This window comes from Silene latifolia, unplaced genomic scaffold, assembly GCF_048544455.1.
Source record: "Silene latifolia isolate original U9 population unplaced genomic scaffold, ASM4854445v1 scaffold_57, whole genome shotgun sequence".
Lineage (NCBI taxonomy): Eukaryota > Viridiplantae > Streptophyta > Magnoliopsida > Caryophyllales > Caryophyllaceae > Silene > Silene latifolia.
Genome location: NW_027413480.1, coordinates 7,054,991 through 7,064,386, shown reverse-complemented (window position 1 = coordinate 7,064,386; position 9,396 = coordinate 7,054,991). Strand labels below are relative to the sequence as shown.

General features: G+C 39.9%; 1 non-coding gene across 1 annotated transcript; it reads right to left on the bottom strand.

The window, feature by feature from the left end:
• Positions 1 to 729: 729 nt before the first annotated feature.
• Positions 730 to 836, bottom strand: LOC141639873 (small nucleolar RNA R71). Its single transcript, XR_012542734.1, has one exon. It is a non-coding gene; the product is annotated as a small nucleolar RNA R71 (small nucleolar RNA).
• Positions 837 to 9,396: the final 8,560 nt, after the last annotated feature.

Genomic DNA, 9,396 nt, shown 5'->3' with positions numbered 1-9,396 from the left:
AACGGACCGATCAAAAATGGCGCCGTTGCTGGGGACGGTGTTAACTTGATTTATATTTTCTTACATTGTTATTAGTTGTGTCTTTCTTTACCTTGGGGAAGTAAAACGCCTCAAGGTTTGTTCTAATTGTTTTCGAGTTGTTTGATATTTTGCATGTCTAGAAGGTCACAAGGTGATTTGTTACCTTTTGACCGTGAAATTGAGAGAACCTTGACAAACAATAGGAGATTTTCTAGGAGGAATTTGAGAGGTATTAGTGAGGTAGTGGATATTCAACCAACTATTGAGATCATCAACCCTTTTGCAAGAGAAGGTGAGGGGAACCCAACACAAGATACCCCACAAAATCAACCTACAATGCCTAAATTTTCATCACATTCCGTACCCACCGAGGAGAACCTACCCAATGGTACTCCCACACCACAACATTTGACCGGAAATTTTATTGCCAAATCCGCCTTTATCCAACAAGTCTAAAGGAGCCAATTTGGGGGGATGCCTAGTGAAGACCCTCATTCTCATATGGAAACCTTTTGTGACTATTGTGATGCGATTTCTCAAACCGGTGTGACTCAAGACCAAATTCGATGGGTCTTATTTCCTTTTTCTCTAATTGGCACCGCGAAACAATGGTTGAAAGGCCTTGATAAGGCCACTCTCGGAATTGATTCTTGGAAGAAGTTGGCTCTAGCTTTCTACAAAAAGTTCTACCCACCGGAAAAGACTAACATGCTAAGAGCTCAAATTACTGGTTTTAAGCACAGGGATGAAGAATCTTTGTATGAAGCTTGGGAGCGGTTCAAAGGAATTTGTCGCTCATGTCCTCATCATGGACTTAGCGAGTGGTTCTTGGTACAACAATTTTGGAACGGTTTATATGAAGATTCAAGGAACATTCTCAACATGGGATCAAATGGAATATTCACCCAAGTTGATGACAATCAAACATGGAACAAGATTGAGGAAATGGCGGTCCATAACTCACAATATAGTAGACCTCGCAAGGCTACTAGAGGAGGAAAGCATGAAGTGGACTCCGTTACTCAATTGGGTGCTCAACTTAGTGCTCACATTAACACAATCAATTTGAAGTTTGAACAAGCTATGGCTAGACTTGAAGAAGCTTCAAAATCACCAAAGCATCATGTTAATGCCATGACGGCATCCTCATCAATCCCAAGTGGGATATGTGAGAATTGTGGAACTTTGGGACATGACCAAAGTGAATGTAGGGGAACAAATGAACAAGTAAATGCTTTCCAAGCATACAAGAGTGGTACCCTTATTCCAACTATTACAATGAAAACACCAAGTTTCATCCAAATCTCTCATACAAAAGCCAAAATGTTCAAAACCCTCAAACAACATACACCCCACCTCCCATGAGAAACCAAAATCAAAGACCCTTTTACAACCAAAACCAAGGTTACCAAAACCAAAATCCATACAATCACCAAAATGACCAAGGTTTAGATGTTCAAAAATCAGTCCTCCAAATGCAAAAGAATCAACAAGAGTTTTTCACCCAAATGCAAAAAGATAGCCAAGCAAAGGAAACCACCATCAACAACATTCTAGCTCACACCAAGATATTGGAAACACAATTGACTCAACTAGCATCTTCAAGCTCACAAAGACAAAAGGGGCAATTACCATATCAAAGTAATACCCCAAGACATGAAACGGTTAGTGCCATTAACTTGAGAAGTGGTACAAGATTTGAAGCACTGAAGAAGCAAGTTGAGGATGAAGTTGTGGAAGCTAGTGATAAGGAAGAAATTGTGCAAAAATCCAAAGATGGAGAATCATCAAAAGAAGAGATTTCAAAGAAAAATGAAGACAAGGTCAAGGAGAATGAGCCCATTGTGATTAGACTTCCTTTTCCAAGTCGTCAAGCCAAGCCCAAATTTGATGACCAACTTGGAAAGTTTATGGAAATTGTGAAGAATTTGGAAGTCTCAATTCCTTTCACTGAATTAATCAATCACGTGCCGGCCTATGCGAAATACATGAAAGACATCCTCACAAAGAAGAAGTCGATCCGGAAACTTGAGACTATGGCCTTCACTAAGGTGAGTAGTGCAATACTTCAAGGGAGTTCGCCACCAAAACTAAAGGATCCGGGAAGCTTCTTAATACCGTGTACCATTGGCGACACCACGATCAACAAAGCCTTATGTGATCTAGGGGCTAGTGTGAGTGTTATGCCGTACTCGGTGAGTAGAAGGTTGGGGATGGGAGAGCTTAAATGCACCAATATCACACTCCAAATGGCCGATAGATCGACGAAGACACCATTAGGGATATGGGAAGATGTTCCCGTGCGAATTGGGATGTTTTTCATCCCGGTGGACTTTGTCATTGTTGATATGGAGGAAGATTCCAACATTTCAATCATTCTAGGAAGACCCTTCTTACACACCGCGGGTGCGGTGATTGATGTAAAACATGGTGAGCTCACTCTAGATGTGGGAGATGAGAGTATAACTTTTAATCTTGACAAGACTATGAGAGCTCCCCGTTTACATGAACCGTGTTTTATGATCGATCATTATAGTCGGAAGGATGAAAGGAAGAAGTCGGAACTCCAATGGAAGAAGAAAATTGAAGATGCTCCATTTAAAGAGCAAGTGAATTGTGACAAGGAGAGCTTGCAAAGCTCATCAAAGACAAGCAAGGAAGAAGAAGATGGCCTCATTGGCCAAGAAAAGAAATTGGGAAAATTGTCTCCACCAAATCAAGAGATTTTCAATAATCAACTTAATGAAGTTTGTGGTCTTTGGGACGACGATTTTGAAGGGATTTTTAATCCCTACATTGGTAATGCCATCGATCAAGACCGACAACAAGGGCCAAGGTCTATTGAAGACCTCTATCATGATAAAGAACAAGCATTTGATTACTTTTTCAAGGTGTTGAGTAACATCAACAACACCTTGAACATGCCCCCTTGACATCTCATCAAGAATGAGAGTTTGGTGGAGTCCTCCCTAAACCACCATTTGTAAGTATTTCTAACTCCCTAACTTGCATTTCAATTCTTGTATTGCATTTTTGTTATTTTTGGATTTTTATACTTTGATCAAGATAATTATCATGTTTGAGAGAAGTGAGGGAGGGACTAATAATTTCAATTAATGTGTAGTGCTTTAGCTTAGTGCGGGGATGGCAATTGCCTAGGCTATCCATGCCTTAGTAGTGCCCCCACAATGAAGAACACGAGATATAAAGAAGAATGGAAGAATGACAAGGGATATGCATTGTACACGGATGGAACTGAATCCGGGTACAAAGGGGTCGAATCCGAGCGGATTCAGGAGAATCCGCCCGTCTTCAAGCAATCCGGACGTATTGGGTAGAAGACGCACGTCCTGAAATGAGCTGAACTTTTGATATTTTTGACTGTCAGCGAATCCGGGCGTCCTGCATCCAAATCCGCCCGTCTTTAAAAATCCGCCCATCCTGAAGGGAAGACGCCCGTCTTCTTGGCTGAGGAAAACAAGAAAAATCCCTGTGAAGGAATCCGCCCGTCTTCTGCAGAAGACGCCCGTCCTGTGTTTGCAAATCCGAGCGTCTTCACTGAAAGACGCTCGTCTTTAGGCGAGTTTTTTCCAACCCAGAAAAGGCAGAATCCGCCCGTCCCGAGCAGAATCCGCCCGTCTTACCCCTGCAGTTCAAAATTTTTGGGTTTTATAAACCCCCTCCCACCTTCATTTCTTCATTCCTTCACTCATAACACTACTCAAAGCCCTCAAAACCCTCATCGTCTCCATCACAAAAACAAGATTCCTCAACAACATTCACCAAAATCAAATCAAAACATCCTTTTAACAACAAATCAATCACTCCTCTTCCAACAAAAATCAAAACCAAGCACAAAATCTTCAACCTTTGAGTCGATTTTTGAATTCATAAAGGCAAAGCCTTTCACCTTTAAATCGATTTGGCTAGACTACAAATTAAAGATTTTTCACTCTTTTCTTGGTTTAATTCATCAATGGCAAGGACTAAGGGAGCAACAAAGGCAACAAAGGCAAAGGCACCAAAGGCAAAGACACTTTCATTAAGGCAAAAGAGTCTTCAAGCAAAGAAAGCATTGGCTATGGTGGTAGAAAACCCAAACTTGGAAGTGCAACAACAACAACAACCTCCTATGGGAACAACAACATCTACTACTCCGGAAATTGATCAACTTGCAAACTATCCGGAGGTAATTTTCATTTCCAAATCCCATAGGGACACTTTTGCCAAGTTTGCTAGAAAATCATTTCTATCCACCAAGTTTATTTGTGATGATACCTTAGAAAAATTGGGTGTCCTTGATCAAACTAGAGCCTTTTTCAAAGCCATGGGGTTGGAGAAATTGTTTAAATCAAAAGAATTGACATACCCCTCCCTTACCTTAGAATTTTTGAGTTCTTTGAAAGTTAACAAGGTTGAGACCATGGAGACCATCGAGTTTCGTCTAGCTAATGTTAGTAGGCGCATCTCCTTTGAGGAAATGGGTAATGCGTTGGGTCTTAGTGATTCTCCGAGTTATTTTAAGAATGTTGGCAAATATGACCCCGACCCTCTTTGGGAGGCGATTTCCGGAAGGAAATTTGAAGACTTTCATGCTTGTCGTGCTCTTTTAGTCCACCATCCGGGCATAAGAGTGTGGCACAAGGTCGTAGGGAACACCATCAATGCAAGAAAAGACACCAACCATTTCACCAAACTCGATTTTGTTCTTCTTGAGTCGGCTTTGAACGTTGGTAGAGAACACACCAAGCCTTTTAACTTTCTAAGGCTCTTGGTGGATAGATGGTTAAATATTGATTGTGGGAAGAAAGGCACTACCGTTATTGTGAATGGACGCCTAGTCACTATCCTAGCTAAATACTTTGATCCTAACTTCAACAAAGATAACAAGTATGAGGCGAAAGAAGGTGGTCATCTCGTTGATATGCATACTATGATACACAAGTACAAGTGGGTTACCCATAACCCTCTTGACACCAAGTATGGATGGCTCACTAGTGAGGCTAGTTCTTTCACTTTGCCTTCAAATATTTGTCGATTGAGCGTCCACCGGACCAATTATCTACTTCCCCTTTCAAAAGTGGCCGAGTATATTATCCAACAACAAAAGGCTGAACTTGAAATGCCCTCCTCTTCCATTGTCACACCACCTTACCCTTTTGAGTACCAAGAGTTCAAGCCGGAAGGTGTTGAAGCAAGAAATGATTATTTGACTCTTCTCATGCAAGCAATGCACAAGCAAGCCTTTGAGGATCGGAAAAATGCTTACTTAGCCCAATATCCACCCCTCCTACATTTAGCTAGGCAAGGACTACTCGACCCATCATGTCCTTTGCCTAGTTGCGCGGATAAGGAAGTCCTATTTCCGAGTGCATCTAGGGTTGTTCCGGGTGATAATGAGGTTGTTGGTAATGAAGAGGTTGATGATAACATTGATGAAGAAGCGAGTGAAGAAGGAGAAGAGGATGATGAGCAAGGTGAAGAAGAAGGTGAAGAAGCGAGTGAATAGGGAAGTGGCAATGAGACCACTTCTAATGAGGAAGATGATGATAGTGATGATATGATGAAAGATTAGTAAGCTTTGGAGGCTCCTACCCTCTCAAGGTTTGTCTATTTCTCTCTTTGTTTTATTTATTTTTCTTGATCATTGTTGGAGTAGTCCTAGCACCATAGAGGACTCACACCTCGGTACTTTTGAGGTGTTCTCATTTTATTGTTCCCACCTTTCAAAATCCAAAATGACAAAATTAGTTTCATGCATTGCATAGTGTGTACATGAACTACACCCATCCTTTGGACATTAGCAATAATGTCTAGTTCGGTTTGGGGAAGTTAATGCATACACAACGGGAGGTAATCTAAATTATACTCTCCGTCATAAACAAAAACCATGCATCATGTAGTATAGATTAGTGTAGCTTGCATTTAGTGTAAAAATCATGCATCATGTTTGCATAATTTCCCATCATTTTGGCCATTGAGGACAATGCCCATATTAGTGTGGGGATGGGGAATTCTAACTTAACTTTTATTCAAAATCAAAAAAATTGAAAATTTTCGAAAATCCATAAAAATGTGAAAATTGAAAAACCCAAAAACATGTTTATTCCTTTGATAGTGTAGTTATATATATATTGTATATATTGTTGTATATATTGTGTTTGTTCTATCCTTGTTCACATTGAATGACTATGCCACATCCGAGACATGAGGATCATGAAGTCCGCATGGTATGATCTTCCCAATCTCCTTTTTCCACTTTATGTCAATGACTATGTGGCATTATTTTGATTGATGCGGTATAACAATGTGAACTTAGGACTTGCATTTAGTTTATATGTCATACGAGTTGATAGAATCACTAGCATTAGGATGTATATAATAGTTGCATCATGGCATGTAGTTGCATGTAGATAAAAAGTTTTGAAAAGTGCCTAATTGAGAACTTTGACAAGAGCAACTAAGCCATTACAAATACTTTTTCAACTTAAGACTTTGCCTACTAGAATGGTTGTAAAACACCCTAGATAGTGTCATACTAGTGTCTTTTGACCCATGACCCAAAGCCTAGTCAAGGGTTTGCATGTGAGTCACCTATCCAACCCCGTGATGCGATGTGGACTTGGTTAACTTGTCTAGGTGACCTTGATTGACCTTGTGGTAAGGCAACCCAAAAATACTTTTCTATCAATAAGTTTGAAGTGCTCATTTCGAAAATTTTGTCATGTGGAAGTAATTTATTGCTAAGGAAACCTCAAATGTTATGAAATGTTAAAATGTTGAGAATTTTAGTTGTTTTGATGGAGGCGTACCACTTCGATGTGCTTTGGAGAGGGATCCATTGAATTGGGCCCCCACACGGTTGTGAATTCGACCGTCCAGAGACAGAGTGACTATCACCCCGAAAAGCTATTGTCTAGAGGTTAACCGGTTGCCTAATAAGCGATTGGCGAAAGCAAAGGACACTAGCTCGGAAGGGACAAACCCCATCTTAAAATTTTGAAATGTAAAAGTTAAATGAGGACAATTTTGAATACTAGTCATATCCACCCTTGTTTATAAAGATTTGAGCATTTCATTCCCAAAAAGCTTTTTTGTCAAGCCACTTTGTCGAGCTTGGGACGATCCATGACCTTTACTTTTGTAGAGAATTCGAGACTTGTCATGTCATATGCTACTAGCATCAGAGGGATCATCATTCCACCACCATCCGATCGCTCTTGACGAAAGCATTTGGAAATTGAGGACGAAAGTAGTCTAGTTTAACACCATTTGGAGGTGATTTAGTGTCATCCTCTTAGCCTTAGTAATTTGTTGAACTAGTATTTGTGAAGGATTACATGCTCTAAAATTTGTTCTCTTTTGGTTGCCTCCGCTACTTGATGAGGAAGTGGGTATTCCTTTTGTAGATGCATCCATTATTTGATTTTGTGTGCTTAATGTTTGGATGTGTCGCCATTTTGGCAAGACCCACCTTGCCTTACAAGAAGGCATCCTACCTCATGGTTGTCTTGTTGTGAGTTGAAGGGGCGGAGTGAGACCCGCTAATTGTCTCATATCGGCTATGTTATTAGGTTAGTTTAAATAATGGTCCTAGTCTTTGTCACCTTTTTACTCGGGACGAGCAAAGGTTCGGTTTGGGGATATTTGATGTGACCAAAATTAGCGCATATTTATCCCCCGAATTAGCCTTGTTCCCATGCTTTTTAGTGCATATTTGGGTCATTTATTGTCTTTAGTCCTTTGTTTTGCATATTCTTTGAGATTTTGATCCCTTGGTAGGAAAGGAGTGCAAATCTTGCATTTTCATGGCAAAACGAGACTAAATTGATTGAATTCAATGACCAAGCATCAAGTAGAGACAAGATTAGAAGGCCTTTGTACATCTGATAGTAGATGAGCAATGTCGAGAAAGGATCCTTGAGTCCCCGAGGAAATCCCCAAGGATTTTATGAAGAAAAGGGAAGAAAAGAAGAAGAAACAATGCTGAGCTAAAATCCGTGCGCTTTCTCCACAATCCGCCCGTCCTCCACAGCACAATCCGTGCGTTTTCCCTCAAAGATGCCCGGGTTAGCAGCCACCAGAATCCGTCCGGATTCCCTTGAAGACGCCCGTTTTCCCCTGCCTGAATCTGCCCGTCCCGACTCCAATACGCACGGATTCCAGTACAGCGAAATTTCGTCTTATCCAAGCTACAAAGAAAGAAGCTCTTCCTTCGAAAAATACCGGCTTCTCCCTACTCAATCTAAAAAGTGTAATTACTAGTTTAGCCCTTAGTTAACCCTAATGCATCCACCTAATTTCCACTATAAATACCCCATTAGTCTAATTAGAAGAGCATGTTCTTCTTATCAATAATTAGAGTATTTAATATCAATCAAATCTCTCTTTAGTATTGTAATCAACAATTAATCAAGTTCTAATACAAGTTTTATTTCCTTAATCTCTCTTTTGTTCATCCTTTATTTTGGGTAATTGAAGATTATTTGGGTTATTATTGGGAGATTGACAACCTCTCAATCAAGCATAAAGTACTTCTTTTATTCTTTGCTTTATTATTGGAATCATTAGTAGGTATAATTCTCTTAATCCATTTTTAATTATTGTTAATTACTTTCATTTATTCATCATGTTTCCTTTTGTTGGTATGATTGACAACCTTGCTAGCATGATCAACATGATAATGAGTGAGTAGTGTCCTAGCTGTGGTTAATGGGTAATTAGGGGAAACCAACATGGGGAATTATTCATGCTTAAATTAATATGCTTTCATGATTTATTTGCTTGCTTGTTTTGATCTCAACACATGCACATGTTATGTTTGATGAAATGTGAGCCTATAAATCCTTGCATTCTTTTACCCATCACCTATCTTTTCAATGAGACTTGTAAGACATAAATCAACTCGAGTCTCATTAGACCATGCATGTTGTTGAGTAGGGAAGATTAAGTCGACTTGTAGGTGTTGTACAATCTAATCGATTTGGCTCCGGGACCCAAACTTTCCAAGGATTGTAAGATATAACCCAACTCAATCCATCACAACAATAATTGCTTGTTTATAATTTGATTACATGTTTGTATGATCAATTCCCATGTTTCCCCTATGACCCCATGATACCCTAGTGCTTTTTATCAATTGTTTACAACCCTTTTATTTCATCTTGCTTATTTACTTTCATTGCTATTTAGCTTAGTGACCTCCTACATCAACCCAATTTGTGACACCCCTAAGACACCACTAGTTTCAATAGAAATCTCATCTCAATTTCCGTCCCTTGGGATCCGACCTTTACTTGCCTCTTTACTAATTATAGAGTTGTTTGTGAAGCTATAAATTGTGTTTTGATTCGGACGTGACCCAACGACAACACC